At 38.7% G+C, this 21,383-nt stretch overlaps 1 protein-coding gene across 1 annotated transcript in view; it reads left to right on the top strand.

Moving 5' to 3' along the window:
• The window catches only part of LOC133798045 (uncharacterized), a 48,489-nt gene extending 27,404 nt beyond the window's left edge, over window positions 1-21,085 (top strand). Inside the window, exon 4 of the mRNA XM_062236230.1 lies at window positions 20,820-21,085. The gene's annotated coding sequence lies outside the window, so the exon portion shown is untranslated. The remainder of the gene's footprint in view (window positions 1-20,819) is intronic.
• The last annotated feature ends 298 nt before the right edge of the window (window positions 21,086-21,383 follow it).

Raw genomic sequence — 21,383 nt, 5'->3', positions numbered from 1 at the left:
TGGTTGCCAAAGGCTCAGCCTCTACCCATTTTATGAAGTATTTGATTGCCACCACTGTATAATGAACTCCTCCCTTGCCCATTGGTGGGGACCCTAACAAGTCGATTCCCTACACCGCAAACGGCCACGGGGATGAGATCATAGTTAGCTCGACTGGAGTAGCTCGGGCTACTGTGGCGAAGTGCTGGCATTTGTCACATTTCTGAACATGGGAGATGGAGTCTTTCGTTAAAGTGGGCCAAAAATAGCCCCGCCTCAATATTTGTAATGCTAGGTTTTGCCCCCAAGCATGATCTCCACAAAAGCCTTCATGCACTTCTTGCATAATGGTTTTAGCTTCCTCAGGTAGAACACACCGTAGGAGAGGCAATGAATGACCATGTTGGTATAATGTACCATCCATTATCACATACCTCAGAGCTTGATAGAGTATTTTTCTTATGTCCTTTCTTTCCTCAGGTAGCCTTCCTGTTGTAAGATATTCCACTATGGGGGTCATCCAGGTCGGCCTTGTGTCGATCATCTTGACCTCTACCATTTTTTCTGTCATGCTCAGACTTTCCAAGAACTCCACTGGAACTAGATTCAAAGTCCCAGCTTCCTTGGTGGTGGCAAGCCTTGCCAAAGCGTCAGCATTAGAGTTTTGCTCGCGAGGTATCTATTCAACAGTACTGTACTCAAATTCTGATAGCTCCCCCTTTACCTTAGCTAGGTAAGCCGCCATCTTGGTACCTCGAGCTTGATACTCCCCCCACACCTGATTGACCATGAGCTGGGAATCGCTATAACATTGTACGACCTTCGCTTTGAGCTCCTTCGCTACTTTAAGTCCAGCTAGCAAGGCCTCATATTTGGCTTCGTTGTTAGATGCTTCGAATCCAAATCTTAGAGTTGTATGGAATCGATGTCCTTCTGGAGAGATTAATATGATCCCAGCTCCGGATCTACTCTCGTTCGATGACCCATCTACGAATATTTTCCACAACTCCTGCACCGGTTCCTTCAAAAGCTCCTCTTGAAATCTGGTGCATTCAGCCACAAAATCAGCAAGGACTTGACTTTTGATTGAGTTCCGTGGTACATAAAATATTTCTAACTGGCTGAGTTCAACCGCCCATTTTAAAAGACGTCCCGACGTTTCAGGTTTTTGCAATACCTGCATTAAAGGTTAGTCGGACATGACTTTAATTGAATGTGACTAGACCGGAGCTTTCTTGAAGCCAATATTAGACAGAAAATTATCTTTTCTATCAGTGGATATCGTGATTCAGCTCTGAGAAGTCTCTTGCTTATATAATACATTGGTTTTTGAGCGCGATCTTCTTCCCAAACTAACACGGTAGTGACTACACTTTCTGTCACAGTCAGATAAAGGAACATAGGTTCTCTAGTGCAACAGTGGGGGCTCGGCCAAGTGCATTTTTAGGTCGAGGAATGCCTGCTCGCACTCCTCAGTCCATTCAAATTTCTTGTTTCCTCTGAGCAAGTTGTAGAACGGCAAGCACTTGTCAGTGGATTTTGAAATAAAATGGTTCAGGGCTGCCACCTTACCAGCCAGACTCTGAATTTCTTTACGCAGCCTAGGTGAGGGCATTTCCAGCAATGATATGATTTTATTAGGGTTTGCCTCTATCCCCCTATGAATCCCAGAAATTTTCCCGATGCCACTCTGAAAGTACACTTCTGGGGATTCAAGTCTCATATTATACCTTCTCAAAGATCTCAAAACATTCATTCAGATCGGATACATGGTTATCGACAGTCTTGGATTTGACTAGCATATCATCGACATACACTTTCATATTTTTCCTGATTTGACCAACAAACATTTTGTTGACTAACTGTTGGTAGGTAGCTCCGGCATTCTTCAGCCCAAAGGGCATAACTTTATAACAATATACATTAGTTGGAGTCATAAAGCTAGTATGCTCTTGGTCCGCAGGATTCATCGCGATCTGGTTATATCCAGAATACGCATCCAAGAAGGACATGAGGTCGTGTCCCGCAGTGGCATCTACCAATTGATCAATCCTCGGTAGTGAAAAGCAATCTTTAGGACAAGCTTTGTTCAGGTCGGAGAAATCGATGCAGGTCCTCCACTTTCCGTTTGGCTTCGGGACCAGCACAGGATTCGCGACTTAGATCGGGTATTTTGCTTCACGAATAAACCCACACTTTAACAGTCGAGCTACTTCTTCCTCCAGTGCTTCAGCTCGGACTGTTCCCAAACGTCTCAGTTTTTTGGATTTTCTAGGCACGCTTTTGTCTAAGTTTAGAGTGTGCATGATCACACTTGGGCTACTTCCCAACATGTCCTCATGCGACCAGGCGAAAACATCTAGATTCCCTTGTAAAAACTTAACCAACTCATTTTTCCTTTTATCACTAAGATTTTCCCCAATCTTAATGACTCTTGAAGCTTCTTTGGGATCTAAGCTTACTTCCTCGAGCTCCTCAATAGCATGGAGCTCTGATCTGTCCTTGCCCATTCGTGGGTCGATATCATCACTTGAGACGATGTCACTATCCTTTGTTTCTTGAGGTTCTTCCGTCCTGCAAGCAACTTCCACTTCCTGGGACTCCTCACATTCGTCACTTATGGCCATTGCTTGCTGCCTGGGTTGTGATTTTCCCTTCATAGAAATGCTATAGCATTCCTTGGCAGTGAGCTGATTGCCTCTGACGGTGCATATTCCTGCAGATGAGGGGAATTTGATTGCTAGGTGGCAGATAGAGGTTATGGCTTCAAACGCCATTAACACAGGTCAGCCCAAAATCGCATTGTACGCAGCTGGACAATCGATGACCACGAACTCAAGTAGCTCTGAGACAGTTCGTGGGACTTCACCAAATGTTACCATAGTTCGATTGTTCCGATGGCAGCCGACCCTTCACCAGAAAACCCATATAGAATCATTGAGGTTGCCTTTAGCTTGGTTACTGATAGTCCCATTTTTTCTAAGGTGGACCCAAAAAGTAGATTCATAGAACTCCCGTTGTCTACTAGTGTCCTCCGAACTCTTCGGTTGGCGAGTTGAACAGTTATGACCAGAGGATCATTATGTGGGAACTGGACATGACTGGCATCTTCCTCCGTAAAAATGATTGGTCGTTTCTCCAATCGCTACTGCTTTGATAATCGTTGTTCCAAGACGAACTCCACTCCATTATGGGACTTCAGTTCGTTTATGTATCTCTTCTGGGCACCTCTACTCGTGACTGCCAGATGAGGTCCTCCCGAAATGGTGGCTATATCTCCTCCTGTTATCGGAGGAGGATTGTCCTGATTCACCTGAACTCTGGCTTGATTCGTTGGAGCTTCAGGAGTTGACAGAGGATTTTGTCCAGCGGGCTGACTGGTAGTCGCTCGATTCCGGGCATACTGGGCCAAAGGTCTCGCCCTGATTAGGGTCTCGATCTCATCCTTCAACTGTATACAGTCATTAGTATTATGACCGATATCATTGTGGAATTGGAAAAACTTCGAAGGATCTTTCTTCGCTCTTTGGTTTTTCAGTGGTTCTGGCTTCTTCCATGGAATGCGAGTAGAATTAGCTAAGAAGATGCACTCTCTTGTATCTGTGAGATTGGTATATGTTGCGTAGAACGGTTTAAATTTCTCCGCGGACTTGTTTTTCTTTGTTCCACTCTGGTCGCCCTCACCATTTCCCTTCCTCTTGTTATTTCCCCCTTGGCTATTCTGGGCAACGGTTTGAGCCGTAGCTACAACATCCATTACCACTCCAACAGGTTGGACAAAGACTTGGCTGGTTCCCGCGACAAAAGCTCGTGCCTCTTCCAGGTTAACCCATCTTTGAGCTCGTGTCAAGACCTCGTCCACAGTATTAACTCCTTTCCTATGTAACTCTTGCCATAGGTCACCTCCAACAAGAATTCCCGTCCTCATTGCCATGAGCTTGGAGCTTTCGTCGGCATCTCTAGCTCGCGCAACGACATTGGCAAACTTACTTAGATACGCTTTCAACGGTTCACCGGGCTGCTGCTTTACATTAGCCAGTGAGTCAGCCTTAATTCGAGTTACCTGGGAAGCCCTGAAGGCTCTCTTAAAATCACTAGAAAAAATCTTCCAAGAGGTGATTGAATGCCTCTTGTATTGTTTGAACCACTGCCTGGCTGGACCAATCAGAGTCGAGGGGAATATAAGGCACCTTAGATCGGGTCCGATGTTGTAAGCCATCATTATGGTGTTGAACATCCCCAAGTGATCAGACGGATCCCCATCTCTGTCAAACTTTGACAAATGTGGCATCCTGAAACCCACTGGATACGCGGCCGCCGCAATATTCGGGGCGAAAAGCTCAAGCTCATCCTCTGAGTCACACTCATCTTTCTCTTTCTCCGATAGAAGCTTCTTCATTAGCTCCTCCATTTGGGCTAGCCTTTCGAGGGTTTGGTCCTTGGTCCCTAGGTTATTATGGGGTTGTTCAACAACTCCCATCCTATCGTACGCGTGTGGCGGGTTGTTGTCCCTCCAAGTTTGGGCTTGGTTTTGTGGGACATTCCCATTATCACGTACTTTGGAAGGACCTCCCTCTTGACGAGTGTAACTGTCTCCTTCATCACGAGCTGAATTTCTTCTCTGCGAATTTAGGCTATCGCACAGATCAGGCTATGGATCATATCGAGGGCTTTGAGCCGAACTTAGATGGTTCCTTAGATCGCCCTCGGACTTACCAGACCTACCACTTCGACGAATTTCTGTCCAATAACTTCCATTTGAGAAGCTCACAACTCGTGGTGGAGGCCAAGGATTCAGATTTTAAACACTTGTCCATGGAACATAGGTACGGGCAGATGGGGGAGGATTTCTTTTGCTGTCTCCATAAGCAATAATGTCATGTGTAGGACGAGGCGGCGTTGGATGTCTTATGGGTGACAAGGGATGCCTAACTGGCGAGGCAATCCTTGTCCCATCAGGGCGAACTAAATTAGCCCGCCTCTGTTCTGCCCCATCATTTCTAGCTCTCTATGCCTGACGATCCGATCGTGACGCAGGAGGGTTGGCTGGAACATTTTTTCTCTGTGAACCTATCCCAGCCCCTCCTCGTGGGTTGCCATGGGTATTCCCAAGCGCGTGCGATGGAGGCATCGAACTTGGGTCGCAGTTCTAACCGATCGAATGATGTGCTGATGACCCTTTTGAAGGCCACTAGGTTGAGCTTTTTGGCAGTCTTGCGCCGCAGACATAGAACTTGGGGGTGGCAGTTTTGACTGACCGACTTTGTTTGGATCGGTTATTCCTGTGGGACTTATGAGACCCACTTTGCTTCTTTCCGAATTTAATTTCGGTTGCAAGAGGGGGTAACCGAGCCAAAACCTCCTCAATTTACCTATATGTCTTGGCAAGATGGCATCTTAACTGCATATTTTCCAATTCAACCGCAGTTATGTAATCTGGAAATGGATTCAGTGGCAATGACGCCGAAGTCCCAGTATCGCCGTGGCCCACCGGTTGCTTTCCCGGACGTTGCTGAACTTTAGGGCCATGCTCGTTTGAAACAACGGTATGAGGGGCATCCTGCCCACCAGGTTGTTCTATCTCATTATCGTGCATTGAGCGAGTGACCACCATGATGAGATTTGACTGAGATTTTGGTGAAAGCACTAATCTTACCTCTCAATGAAAGCTTCAAACTATTGGCGCGATTTTTCGCCAACAGTGAATTAAGAAAATAACAAGGTTGATTAGTGCTTGATAATAAATCGAAATAAGAAATGAACTCTCAAAGATAGATCTTTTTACGTGGTTTAGTGGTTAAAATCCACCTAGTCCACGAGTCTATATTATTATTGTTTTCTCTCTCTATTTTGGTAGAGTTTCAGTATTACAGAATAATCGTCCCTTTTCCTATCCAATATTCCCAGTATTTATAGAGAAATTCCATGGAAAGGTTTGGGTAACCGCGTGAGTCAATCATGGATTTACATATTTATTACATTTAATACAAAATATTCCCATTTATACTAGGATATGATCTGATCACGAAATAAATGGTCTCCTAATATCTGGGACATTAAATGTTACAGGCTGGCCATAAATGATTGCATAAAAGTACTCGAGTCTTTGGGGTTTCGCGGGTACGCAATATATTTGAGTTACCACGAGCTAAAAATATCTCCGAGCTCGTACTATGGAGGTCGTATGAATATCATGAGCTCGCGCTTCTCAACCTATGCATCCCTAGCTCGCATAATCACTGTGAAAATTGGGCTGTCCACGTGGATAATAAATGGATTCCTTGATTATTTCTTCCACATATTTATTTCCCAGCTGTACTAGAGCTGAGTGAAAGACTCATGCTAAATCAAAGTACAACAAAAGGAGTTTCCAAAAATGGTTAGGTCATCCATGAATACTTCCATTGATTTTTCGATCATGTCACTAAAGATGCTCATCATGCATCTTTGGAAAGTAGCTGGTGCATTACACAAGCCAAATGGCATACGCTGGAAAGCAAAAGTGCCAAAGGGACAAGTGAAAGTGGTCTTATCTTGATCCTCTAATGCAATCTCAATTTGATAATAGCCAGAATAGCCATCAAGAAAGTAATAGAATGGATGACCAGCTACACGTTCAAGGATTTGATCAATGAATGGGAGTGGAAAATGATCTTTGCGGGAGGCGGCATTTAATTTTCTATAATCAATGCACATGCGCCACCCTGTCATAGTTTTTGTGGGGACAAGGACCCCTTTTTTGTTTTGGATCATAGTGACACTAGATTTCTTGGGCACGACTTGCGTTAGACTGACCCATTTTCTATCAGCTATTGGGTAAATAATACCAGCGTTTAGCAATTTCAAAACTTCATTTTTTACAACTTCTTTCATTGTGGGGTTCAGTCGCCTTTGAGGATCTCTTCAAGGGATTGCCTCGCCCTCCAGATTGATTCGATGGGAGCAAATTAAAGGGCTAATAATTCCATTGATTTTTCAATCATGTCACTAAAGATGCTCATCATGCATCTTTGGAAAGTAGTTGGTGCATTACACAAGCCAAATGGCATACGTCGGAAAGCAAAAGTGCCAAAGGGACAAGTGAAAGTGGTCTTATCTTGATCCTCTAATGCAATCTCAATTTGATAATAGCCAGAATATCCATCAAGAAAGCAATAGAATGGATGACCAACTACACGTTCAAGGATTTGATCAATGAATGGGAGTGGAAAATGATCTTTGCAGGAGGCGGCATTTAATTTTCTATAATCAATGCACACGCGCCACCCTGTCATAGTTTTTGTGGGGACAACTAGGTAAATTCAATCATGTTCATGAGTTTAAAAATCAAGAACCAAGCCTAAGCGGTAATCAAAACAAAAGTCCAGCACACAATTCATGTAGAACCTATCATTTCCTAAAATCATATCAAACACAATAAAAAATCTTATCATCAACTAATTACTTTAAACTCAACCATGCTTTACGACTAAAACTAATGAAAAAAAGGATAGAACACAACAATTATCCTCCCCCCCCCACACTTAATCAAAACAAAAGTCCAGCACACAATTCATGTAGAACCTATCATTTCCTAAAATCATATCAAACACAATAAAAAATCTTATCATCAACTAATTACTTTAAACTCAACCATGCTTTACGACTAAAACTAATGAAAAAAAGGATAGAACACAACAATTATCCTCCCCCCCCCCCCCCCCCACACTTAATACAAGCATTGTCTGCAAAACACAAATAAATAAAATCAATGCAAAATAAAAAGAAAATGGTAAGAAAAACTCTCGTAAATTTCCCATTTATTTAACGTCATTAGCTCGATTGAATGCTCACTCAAAATCCTTATGTTGGGTATTGCAACAAAGTATTCTTCCTCTTATGCTTATCAATGAAATCGAACATAATGAATTTATTCACTTCGCCACAAATTCCATTGTAAGAATTTTTTGCTCTTACATTTAGCTTTGTATTTGTCATCAACACAAATGGCCTTCCAAATAAAACTAGTGTCAGATTAAGTATTGAAGCATCCTTCATCTCAAGTATATAGAAATTTGTCTGAAAAACAAGTCCATTAACCTTTACTAGAACATTTTCAACCACCCCTAAAGGATAAGCATCAGTGCGATCAGTTAGTTGAATAATAAATCATGTCTCCTTTAGTGATCCAAGATTCAAGGAAGCATATGTTGAATATGACATGACATTAATCGATGCTCCCAAATATGTCATACATCGCTCAATCATTTTTATTTCCAATAGTACAAGGAATTGTAAGGGTTACAGGATCCTTGCATTTTGATGGTAGCTTTTTCTGATGAACCGGAGAAACTTTTTTCCCCACGCTTATCTTCTTAACTCCCTTCAGTTGCTTGTGCACAATTCCTTCAGAAATTTAGCATATCGAGACACTGGTTTAATATCATTAAGTAATGGAATACTTACATCGACTTTGCGAAAAGTCTCCAAAATCTTCTTGTTAGCCTCTTCTTTCTTAGTCTTCTTCAACCTACTCGGAATAGGCGGGTAAGGGACATAGGTTGTGACAGTTGGTTTATTTGGCCTTTTATGCTATGATGGCTCATCATGAGTAGAGTTGTCTATCAATTGCTTTTGTTCAGGAGCTGGCAATGAGGGATCAGTGGGTGGCTCATATTGTGTACCACTTCTTTGTGTTATCACACTTACATTTGCTCTTAGGTTCCTCTATGGTTGCGAAGGAAATTTTATAGAATTATGAGCTTCAAGCTTGCTCAAAGATGTAGCAATCTGTCCCATTGGTTCTCCAAATTCTGGAGAGATGCTTGAGTGCTTTATAGAATTGCATGAGTGTTTTGTTGAAACTACATATTACTTTGTTGAAACTGTATATTGTTTTGTTGCATCACATTAGTAGCGACCAAGGTTTTAATCATGTCATCAAGAGATGGATCTTGATCATGTGAAGCGTTAGGAAAACTTTATACATGATCTTTATTTATTTTCATGTATATCTAATATTAAATAAATTAATATGAGATAGCCTAAAACATGTTTCTAAAATTGAATTCAAAGATATACAATGAATAGAATACTTATAGTATACGCATCGAAATTAAAGAGTCCTTCCTTCAGTTTCTCTAACTCTTGTATCCTCTCTATCGTGGAGTATTATCAAGAAACTGAACCGATCTTCTATTTTCTTCACAGTCTTCCAATGTATCCTTAGAATCACCTAGAATAGTGTGGGCAATTCTCAACATATGAGATAGATATAGAGAGAAGAAGAGAAAATAACAAAGAGGCTTAGAAAATGACTTGTGTTTAGAGAGAATCTAAAACTATAAGAAAATCTGACTTGTGACTTGTCAAACTTATGTTTTGACTTCTCTCTAAGCACTCCTTTTATAGACTCAATTATGCCATTTAATTTAATTAAAAAATAAATAAACTAATAGCCATTTTAAAGCCCTAGGTCGAAATTATCATGAGCTTTAGGCCCGTGAAATTTCCCATTTGATTATAAGTCCATTGGACTTAAAATCAAGGCATGTATTATTTTCTATTGATGTAATTAATTAAATCCTTTATCAAATTAATTATTTATAATTTGAATCTTGATTTAAACTTATTTATTAATTTAGACACCAATTTATCTTAATTAATAAATTCATCATGATTTATCTTTTCTTCTCAAAATTACATAACTCTGTGAAACTATCCAAAATTGACCTATTCAACTTTGATAATTATAATTGATAATTAAATCAATTAATTGAGACTATCTAGATGATTTTATCCAAGGTACAGTGGGGACCATGGGCCTATGAAATCAAGCTCCAATAAGTTATCATAAATCTAACAAATAAATTTACTAACTTATTAATTCCTCGTGACTCCACTATAGACTTGGAATTGCACTCTTTAATTCATAGAACGTTCTATAACAAATATAGATACGCTATTAATTATCTATCGTTACAACCATAATTGTCACTCAATCCTCTATAGACGGTCTACAATTAGATAGGACTAAAATGCCGTTTTACCCCACATTGTATTTTATCCTTAAAACACTTAGTTCCTCGTAAATGATATTTCAGTAAACTAATTTAATTACTGAAATGAGATCTCTATCATTTAACACCTTAAACCAAACTAAAATGAAACCCTCATTTCACTTTTTCATCATAAGCTATAGATGTTCATATCTATGATTAACACTCCCACTCAATTATACTACCGAGTTCCCAAGATGTAATTATGGGCTAGTTCGTAGGGTAAGCTGGTAACGAACAAGTCAAAGAACTCAAATAATACCATCAGTTAGAATACTAACCACTCAGAATTGAGATTGAATTGATCTATGGTCAACTATATGATATGACTAGAATAGATAATAACAGTATGTTTACTTATCTTATCAACTGTCAATATCGGTCTTGTCTGATGTAACAAATACATCTGATCTTATATACTTTGCTAATGTTCTGGAAAGAACATAACACTGTGATGTGTAAGTAGATCATATCGTAGATTGGCAAGTCAATGTAAATCTTGTGCACTGACTAATCTTAGGACTAACTTATTTTGAACATATAGTCATATTTATATTCCACTGTGATTACGTCACTATAAATAAGATTAACTATATGCTCGGGATTTAATAGAAGTTTATATTAAACAAATAATCATGAAAATAAAACATGTGAGCAAAGTGATTGACCAAGTCAAAAAATGATTTCTATTATTTTATTGATAATAAATGAGATTACAAAGAATTTTGGTATTAATTAGGGCATAAAACCCGAACAAAGCTGCATGAGAATGTTGTTGAGGTCAAGGTACATAAGTTTGCTGAGTTCTCTACTGAAAATTGAACCTTGGTGGTCTAGCAGGTGCCAGCTAAGGATAAACTTGTTGTTGGTTCCCATATATTACATTAAAATGATCTTTCCATCCTTCATTATAGGTATTGGAATATTGGTCATGCTGGAAGAGAGTGAGATTACACCACCACAATAATAAGAATCTACACACAATAACACTTACAGAGTTCAAGAAAAGATTGAGATAGAGATATGCAAACCCTAATTGTAGAACAAAAATCTTGTTCTTCTTACAAGCTTCAAACCCTTGTTAGAACACCACTTGAGATATTTGATGGAGAGAATCAAACACAAGGCTTATACATGAGATGTATCATTATCAGAATCCTCTATTTCCTAGGCCTTGGTGGATGCTTGAGGCTTTCTCTAATAGGAAAGGGAATTGGCATTGAACAAGCCTTGAAATTCACAAAGACAATCACTTAATAAATTTCTTGGAGAAAACTTATGATCTTGAGAGCCAGAGAGAGAGAGAGAGAGAGAGAGGCCGTTACGTTGTGCATTTTAAACAGTGCTAAACTCGCTAACCGAGTCATTTGGCCATAATTGTGTAACTAAATTTGATTAACGGGTTAGGGTTAAAAATTTTGGTTAAAGATACAACATTTCACTAAAACGTTTACTATATACATCGTGATCCCAAAAATATATTTTAAAGGATAATTACAATAAAAGATTTACAACCAGCCGACCTAAGCGGAAAAATAGGGTTTAACCCTTGTTCCTCTTTAAACCCTCAGCCGTGGAGGTCGAGCGGCCGCATATGTATACATCGTCACCTAAGCTCTCCAACTCAAGGATGGTCTAGCTTTCTTTTACCTTTACTTGCACCACATAGCACCCGTGAGTTGAAGCTCAGCAAGAAAACTCAATATGCTCATGAACAGGTAATAACATGTCACTGAATCATTATAGGCATGCCTAGCAATAATAGCCCTATTCATGCAGGCATACAAGTCCAAATACATGATTATGGGCCCTGCCCCTGTATAGATGACTATCAAGTCAATCTGTGAATAGATGGCTAATGTGTCATTCTTTGAATAGGTGACTAATGAGTCATACACTTGGGCTTTGCACCCTAATCAGATAAGTGACAAATGAGTCACGCACTTGGGCTCCACACCCTAATCAGATAAGTGACAAATAAGTCATGCACTTAGGCTCTGCACCCTAAGCCATGTGACGTTACAATCACCTGAGCCTTTTGGCGCTGGATCTAAGTAACTAGCCTTTAGACTAGACAGGCGCTTTTAGATTTCATTGAACTTAGGGTCGGTCAAGCATTTCATGCTTATGGTGATTAGATCTAATCCTTTCGGCATGTGTTAAACACATTAATGTCATTCTTGACTCTTAAGCCAATACCATACGACCAGTGCTCATATCACCACTGAACTTGACTGATAAGTCACAGCTTCAGGATCAATACTAAACACTATTGTCGTTCTCTGACCAATAAGTCATTTCCATACACAGATAAGCAAAGCTGCTATGCATTTACTATGCAATCACTATCAATATATAGAGCACTCAACATGCTTCATCAATAACCATGCATGTCACATACTGGGTGCAATTTTCTTACCCTTGGTCCAAGCACAAGTTACCAATAAACGATCCTTAAGCACGATCCTGTTCCAAGCCCCTAGTGATAACCTAGTCACAACCATAATATAAAATCTCATAAAAAATGAGTAAAGAAATACTTCCAAACCCAAAGCTAGCCTCTGGGACGTCGAATCCTACTCAACAGGGTAGTAGGATCGATCCCAGGCCCTTAAAATTAAGTTCCCACGATTCAAAATTGAATTTAGGAAAACATGCCCAAGCCGGTCGCGACTTGCCCCAAGTTAGAGAGCCCCTTGCCTAGGCTCTGGGTGCGGGCGGTGACTTGATCCCTCTTGGGTCGCGGTGTGCCCCCAAGGCTTCCTCCTCCTGGCTTATGGCTTCATCCAAGTTGCGACTTGCTAGAACAAGCTCGCAACTTGACCACGTAACCAGCCATATCCTTCGACTTTTCCCACTTAAAACCTTCCAAAAACCTACACAAACATATCCAAATCCCAAAATCAAAGTTCCCAAACATCCTAATTATCCAACACCAATAAAACCCAAGCTTCAATTCATCCAAAAACTCATCAAAACATAAAATCCAATCAAAGCTTAAAAGCTTTAAATACATAGAACTTAAAACTTGGATTACCTCTGATTAAGTCGTTTCCCAACTAAATCCTCCAGCTAATAAACTTCTAATCTTCCATAGAATTGATATGCCTCAATCCTTGCTTGAATCTAAGTCCTAAAACTCGAGTTTCCTTTGAAAATGTGATTGGGTGTCGAAAAGGGAACGAGAGGAAGAGAGAATGTTCTGAACATTCTTTTATAATTTTAACAGGTTAGCTCAAGCTTAAGTAACCTTAAGCAAATCCTAATGCTCGGGGTCCCAAAAATGCCCCCGGGCTAAAATAGTCAAAATTCCTAGAATTTCCCCCTGATCTCATTAACTCCTAATTTATCATCAAATATTTATTTCCATTACCCAATATCCCGGTAATGTGTTAAATACCCCTTGACACACTCCGAGTCAAGTATGGATCCCGTTGTGACTTTCCCACTAGCTTGCCTCCTAGGATCGTCTTGTGCTGAGTAACCTTAGCATAACCAAATAATAATAAAGCACCACACACATACCACGTATATGCCAAATATACCCATAACATGCCAAATTATGAAAATTATCCAATTAAACAGAAATGGGTCCACATGCATATTTAATACACCTAAACATGCATATCAAGTCATATTATAATATTATTCACATAATCACATAATGATACACATAAATATCATATAATCACACAATTCCAAAATTTTCCATCCTGGCCACCTAATCAAGGCCCTGAGCCTTATTAGGAAATTTGGGTCATTACACCTATCCCCTCCTTACAGAAATTTCGTCCTCGAAACTTTATCTGACTAGCCCAGAATATCAATTTTGCATATCTGATTCTAGTTTCCAGGCCATTTCCTCGACCCTACTGTTTCTTTATAATACATTAACCCAAGGTATAACTTTGTCTCTCAAAACCTTGTTCTTTCTGTCTCATATCTGAGTTGGCTACCCTTTACAATCTAATTCCAGATTCTCATAACTCAACACATGAGTTTCATCTAACATATGTTTCCTCAACATGGAAATATGAAATACATTGTATAATGCTAACAGTGCCAAAGCTAAGGTTAATCCATAGGTAACCTGGTTAATCCTAATCAGGATTTCACATGGTCCCACAAATCTAGGGCTCAACTTGCTCTTACCTCCTCACCCCTTTCCCATGGTGAGACTCCAAGGAAGATACAATCTTCCACTTGGACCTCCATGTTCCTGCAATTCAGATCAACATAACTTTTCCATTTACTCTGAGAAGCGAGCATCCAAACTCTAACCTTTCCAAAAGTCTCTATGATCCTCTAATATACCTCAGAATCCAGATATAACACCTCACCCACCTCATTCCAATGAATGGGTGATATACATTCCCTACCATAAAACATCTCATAAGGTGTCTTTCCAATAACTGGATAACTCTCTCTGATTTACCATCAGTCCGAGGATAATAAACTGTACTAAACACCAACTGTATATTCATCGCCTTCTACAACCTTCTTAAAGACTTGGAAGTAATAACAGGGTCCTCTTCCAATAAGATAGATCTTGAATTCCATGAAGGCGTACTACCTCTCTCACATAGAGGGCTGTATACTGATAAACTATATTACTTGTCCTTACTGATAGAAGCGAGCTCACTTTAAATACTGGTCCATAATGACCCAAACCAAATCACGCTGGTCCACTATCTTGGGCAGTCCCACCGTGAAACCTATCGCGATGTTTCTTGACTTCCACTATGAAATACTTAAAAACTGCATTGGCCCTAATGGTTCTTAATACTCTGTCTTGACCTGCTAACAGGTTAAGAATTTTGCCATATATTCTGTTACGTCCCTTTCCATTTCAGGCCACCAATATAAAGCTTTCAGACTCTAGTACATCTTCATGATGCCTGGATGAAGAGAATAAGAGGGTAATATGAGATTCATCTAGAATCTCCTATTTAATCTCAGTGTCCATCGGATCCCAAGTCTGATCCCTATACCACAATAAATTCATACCTGACACTACATAGTCCTTAGCTAATCCAGATAAGACATCACCCTCAATTTTCCCATCTGTGGTTCACTTAACTGTTTTTCCTTTATCCTCCTTGCAATAATAAGCTCAAGTGTAATGTTGGCCACCTGGCCCACCAGTAACTCTACTCTAGTTCTGCTCATATCCTTCAAATCACATGATGCATGGGCAATCATATTTTCCAGTCAATGAGATATCATAACAATCTACAAACTGGTTCTAATCTATAAGAAGACTCGGAACTTTTTCCCAAAACACATGTTATATCCTGCCCGTCCAAGGAAACTCCTGACCTCTAAAGAGTTCCTTGACCTCGACAAATCTCCAACCGAGAATATACTGCAATATCGTCGATCAAGACGATCACAAATCCAATTCAGATAATCTTTGAATACTTTGTTCCTCTGATTCATCAAAACAACTCAGCATAAATCAAATTCACCAAAACATAACTTAGCACTCATATTGCCCTTATCTGATATAAAAGCAGTCTTTTGCATATCTTTCTCCTTCATCTCCAGCTGGTAATAACCAAATAAAAAATGCACCTTGGAGAATACCATCTTACTTAATAACTGAGCCTTTAGTTCTTGCAGCTTTGCTGAAGTCGTTTAATACAGTGCCCTTTACCTGGTTTTGTCCTCGGCACCAACCTAATTACCATTCTATTTCTTTGTGTAAATGTAATCATGGAAAATCCCCTGGAAACACATCCAAAAACTCACAGACTAATCTAGTCTGTCCTGGTCCCACTGGCACGACCTAAGTGGTTTCCACCACACTAGCCAAAAGTCCTATGCACCCTCCTGCAATATGTCTCCAGCTCTAAATACAGATGTCATAAACATACAAAATCCATGCATAGTGCCAACACATACAAGGGTTTCTCACCCTCAAACTCAAAGATTACTATCCTTTCTTCACAATTTATCATTGCCCCATACTTGGCTAACCAATCCATATTTAGGATCATATTGAAGTCAGTCATAACCAACTCTATCAAGTCAACTAATGAGTCCCTTCCACACTAATCCAACTCATCTTTTAAAATTACCAATAGAGTATCACTTTCTCATCACAACATAACCATGCAATCTGCATAACAAGGCTATGCCTCTCTAGATGCAATACGCAAAGAACAACATGGCACCAAAACTAGCCAACATAATACAAAAATCAAAACTAGAAAGCTGACCTGCCACTACTGAGGAACCAGCCCCAATCCCAGTCTCAGTCTTTGTCACTGACTGCATTAGAGTGAACTCTTAAGCTGGAGTCGAGCTATCTGCCCCCTTTTTCTTATCCTTCCTTTGCCTTGGGCAATCCTTCTTACGGTGCCCAACCATTCCATAAAAGAAACATACCCTTGCTCATTATCCCAGATGACGCCTCTTACACCGAGTGCATTATGGGTAAAGTATCCAATTCTTATTCTTGCTCGATCCAATAATCGGAGGTGTCACTGTCTGAGCTCCGCGCTCTCCGACACTCTTCTTCTCAATCTCATTTCCCGTGCTTTCAACCACAAGCGCCTTCCCTACCACCTGAGCATAGGCAGAGATTTCATGCACTGGGGCAACTCTAATACCCTGAGCAATTATGGGATTCAATCCCTGGATAAACCTTTCCTTCCGAGCCACATCCGTGGGTACCATATCAAAAGAAAACTTGGCCAACCCATCGAATCTGTTAACATATTCTGTTACTGTTGCATTTCCTTGAACGAGATTTAGAAACCCATTCATCTTAGCAGTCTTAACTGCATCACAGTAATATCTTTCATTAAACAGCTACCTAAATTCTTTCCAGTCCATCACAGATGTATCTCGTGTCTGGGATACTACTTCCCACCATGTCCGGGCTTTATCCCGCTATACATATGTAGGACATATTACCTTATCGTGACCTACCACCCCCATACTGTCGAGGATGGAACTGATCATGCCCATCCATTGCTCAGCTCGAAACAGATCTAGGCCTCCCTCAAAAATTGGAGGGTAATACTCCTGGAATCTTCCACAAAGAAATTTCCACCTGTTCTCAACCCTAGACTGAGCGAATACTGTTGCCACTCCTGACATAGCAAAGGAAGAGGTGTTCCCTGACAGAACCTGCTGCTGTTTCAAACACTTAATCTCTTCCTCTTGCCTATGCAATCTTAATTGCATATCTGTAAACACCTGTTGGAAATTTTGAGAGGCAGGTGAAGAACTCAAACCTTGCATAACGTCCTACATTTCAAGTACCTTGAAACGACTCGGGTCGGGATTGTTTTCCCCGAGTTAAGAATATTATTTTAAATAATATTATATTTTTTTGGAATTTATTTCCATGAGTTATTGCTAGCTAAATTATGAATTTTGTGTTTAAAAGTCAAGATAAGACTTTTGGTCTTGGACCGGCACAAAAACCCTAATCGGGTAAAAATCTCGGAAAATAAAATGAAAACTATGGCAAATATATTTTGGGCATAAAATACATTCATAAAAATTAGAGTTTGGTCAAAAATAATAACCTAAGAGAAAATGAAAATTTTAGGGCATTTTGGTGTTAAATTATTAATTTTACCGAATTGGGGAATTTTATTCCATGAATGGACCTTAGGTTAAATTTTATTGTCTGATTAATTAAATTAAATGTGAGAGATAGTTAATTTAATTATTATGTGTTAAGTTTTGTTTTTAAAACTTTATAAGAGTGAAAAAGGTGATAGAAAAGTGATTAAGCTTTAATCACATTTGATTAATGTTAATGATACAAAGTGACATAAAGTAAAAACACTCAAGTGTTTTAGATATTTTTAGAGTTGTATAAGCTCTTCCAACCCCCCAAAACCGACCTCCCTTCTCTCCTCCCACTCTCATCTTGTTCAAAAATTTCCTCTCAAGTTTTCTCATCATTTTCAACTAACAAAAGCCCTAAGAAACCTTGGAAGCTTAAACCTTGATCTTGGAAGAGTTTCCCTAAGGTAAAATTTTCAAAAACTTGAATTTGTAAAGTTTTTAACCATAGATCTTTCAATAACTAACTATATATATTTTGGGGGAGTTGGTTTAAGGGTTTGAAAGAGTTTGGAAGGATCTAAAGCTAGTAGAAACATCAAAAACCCAAACAAGAGGTAAAACGTTTACTTTTTATGGTTGTTTTTGTATAGTTTTATTTTAAAGCAATATTTTGTGTATTTAATGCTTAAAGTTTCTTTTGGGTGATGTAATAAGGCTATGGTAGTTTCTCGATAATTTTTATGATGCTTGTATGTTGATTTTTGAAAATAGGGACCCAAAATCCCTAAGGGTTTTGTTGAAAACCCTAAAACAAAAATACAGGTTTTGAGCCGTGACTTCCAAGTGTTCAAGCATCCACTATAAACTGATTTTCTAAAAATAAATTTTATTGTGATGTTGTTGAGATGGAATACATAAATTTGAGCTTCCTAAACACTAAAAAACATTTAGAAATGAGTGAGTTATGCTATTTCAAAGTTTAGGTCAAAAAAACTGTTTTTTTTTTCGTATTCTTAAATTTGGGACCAAGTTTGGACAGCCATTGTATAGGTCAAATGAACCCATTTTTTTCTAAAATTTGGTGGAAATATTTTTGGCATAACCTAGTATTCCACTGTAAAATTTGGTAACAAAATAATGAATGATTTGAGAGTTATTAAGTGCCAAAGATTGGGGAAAATAAGGACTTGAAAATAAGGTCATTTTTATCTCATTGTTTGGAAAATATTTTCACCAATAAAAATGCTCATTTTCTCCTAAGATTTTACAAAGACCTAAATGGTATACCAAGCATGGAATTGAGAAATTTTGATAGCAATTGGGTAAGTAAATTTCAAGTTATGACGTAACAAAGTATGTAGTTAAAAATATAAAAAAAAATGAGGTTTTCACACTTAGTGCAAAAATGAGATTTTGGAACTTAAGATAAAAATACATTTTTCCATATTGCAAGATAAAAAATTGGTAAGTCTTAAAAATATTTGACCTAAAATATCACTTGGAGATTAGTGAGAATTATTTTTATTAAAGAATTTTTATTCTTTCTAAAAATAAAAGATTTAATTTATTAATAAGTTGATAAATAAAAAGAGGGTTTAAAATCTTATATTTTGAGAAAATAATTAAGTAAATTATTTTTCTAGTAAGAAAACTTGATTAATTGACTTAGGAGAATTAACTAGTCAAGATAAGAAATTATTAGTGGTTTCTCCTAATTAAGTTAAAATTATGCGATTTCCTTAAAACAATTTATAGAGATTAAAACCTTAAGAAAAATAAAAGGAAAATTAAGATATTATTTTCTTGAAAAATAATTGAAGAATTTAATTAGTATTTTCTGTATATAATACCGGCTAAAATATTCTATATATTTAATCGACTTGTTGAAAGTACGGGTTAATAACGATACTTTTAAAGAATTGGAATTTTAGTGGATTGTGAGAAAATACTATTGTGATACTTGAGCCTAGGTATTGAGACCATAGGATAGGTCTCCCCGAGACTTAGGGTTTAGTCTCAAATTTTTTAGTATGAATTTCTTGAATGAGTTTAAAGCCAAATAAGGATCATTAATCCTTACAAATGATTTTTAAAATGACCAAACTGCCCAAAATAATAATAATGAATTATGAAGCGTCATAATTAATCCGAGTATACTATATGGATAATTACAGTATTGGCTAAGCATAATTGGACTATACATTGGAGAGTGAAATCTTACTGAGAGCAAAGGACTCCAAGTAAGTCAAGTTCTATTGTGTGGCTACAACATGAAACGACTATTGTATTGTATGTTAGTATCGAGACACATGCACATATATACACTGTCGTAGAAATTTTGCATAGAGACGTTAGTCTAGTGGGTGCTGATTCAAAAAATATGAACGGTAGATATCCATCATATTCTAGATGGTTGATCCCCGTCACACTGCTTGCTTTTATTGTGTCCGGTTCATTATCGCGACGAGTGGCCAAGAGGTGAGGATTGCTGGTTTAAACCTAGGGGCACCAAAATGAATGGGACCTAGGGGCCCTCATGCTTACTTAATCAGTGAGTGGTTAGAACCCGAGCAAGTGCTCTGATAAGTTATTCCCAGATAGTAGCCGTGAATATTGGCCATTCAGTGAGAGTGCCTAGAGATACTACGGGTTGCCAAGTTTGAGTGAGGCTGAACACCCTAGGGGCAACTGCTCACCAGCACCATTGATTAACATAGAAGTCTCTGTAAACCCGTGTAACTTCGATTACACTCTTGAATAGTAGCAATGACCTAGGTAACTTGATGGTTACCCTTGTGAGGGATTTACTCTTGGATAAGTAGCGATGCCCTAGGTAACTTGATAGTTACCCTTGATGGGGATATTTATTGGCTAGATCTTAGTAATGAGACTCGGTTCTCTCTTACAGATTAGCATTTATGCTGGAGGGCGTGTTACACCGGAATTTTGGGAAATTGTCGAGCGTTGGTCTCGAACTATATTGTTATATATTATATTTGCTTGCTCTGGGATTTTCTGAGTGCAGGGATTTATAGGTTTATATGAAATAGTTGTGATATATTATATTTGCTTGCTCTGGGATTTTTCTGAGTGCAGAGATTTATCTGTTTATAGGAAATAGTTTGCTAGGACGCTTTTGCGTTCTTGAAATTGATTGTGTAATTTTTGTGAGCTATTGTTATCTATGGACTGTAACTTGGTCAATGACCACCTGTCTTCTCTGCATGCATTTGTTTTTAAAGTTGAACTTACTAAGTGTTTTCGCCTACCTAGTTGTTTCCTGTTGTAGGTAAGAACAAGGGCAAGGCAGAGCAGTGAGTGCTGGAGTCTACCTTGTGAATGTACATATGGACCGAGCTTTTCGGGAAGCTGTTTTGTTTTGGAAATGTTGTGTTATTTTCATAAACTAGGCTCATTTTACTATTCGTAAAATATGTTTGTATTAAATGCTAAGCATGGCCATACTACTTTTTAAAAAGTTTTTTGTACACGGGTTTTTGAGACATTTGTTAAATGAAAACATTTATATTTTTGCATTATCGAGTCTTGAAAATTCGAGTTGTTACACCCTGGCTGTAATTCCCAGCCTCAATATAACCACATGGTTTCGTTATCTGCCTTGGATACATACCCACTGATTAAATCTACAGTCAATAACATGACCCATTAAACATGATGAGCATATTCAAAATCCTTCCCCACGAGAACAATCATACCACACTACATTCACAACCCACTGCAGTGTTAAAAACATGCCCATGGCATTCATACATCAATTCATAATCCCTGCTCTTCCAACATTCATACCATGACTCAACTCCAGCATGCAATAACACA

The sequence above is a fragment of the Humulus lupulus genome, chromosome 1 (genome assembly GCF_963169125.1).
Source record: "Humulus lupulus chromosome 1, drHumLupu1.1, whole genome shotgun sequence".
In the NCBI taxonomy this organism is placed as follows: Eukaryota; Viridiplantae; Streptophyta; class Magnoliopsida; order Rosales; family Cannabaceae; genus Humulus; species Humulus lupulus.
This window is presented reverse-complemented; position numbering and strand designations above follow the sequence as displayed.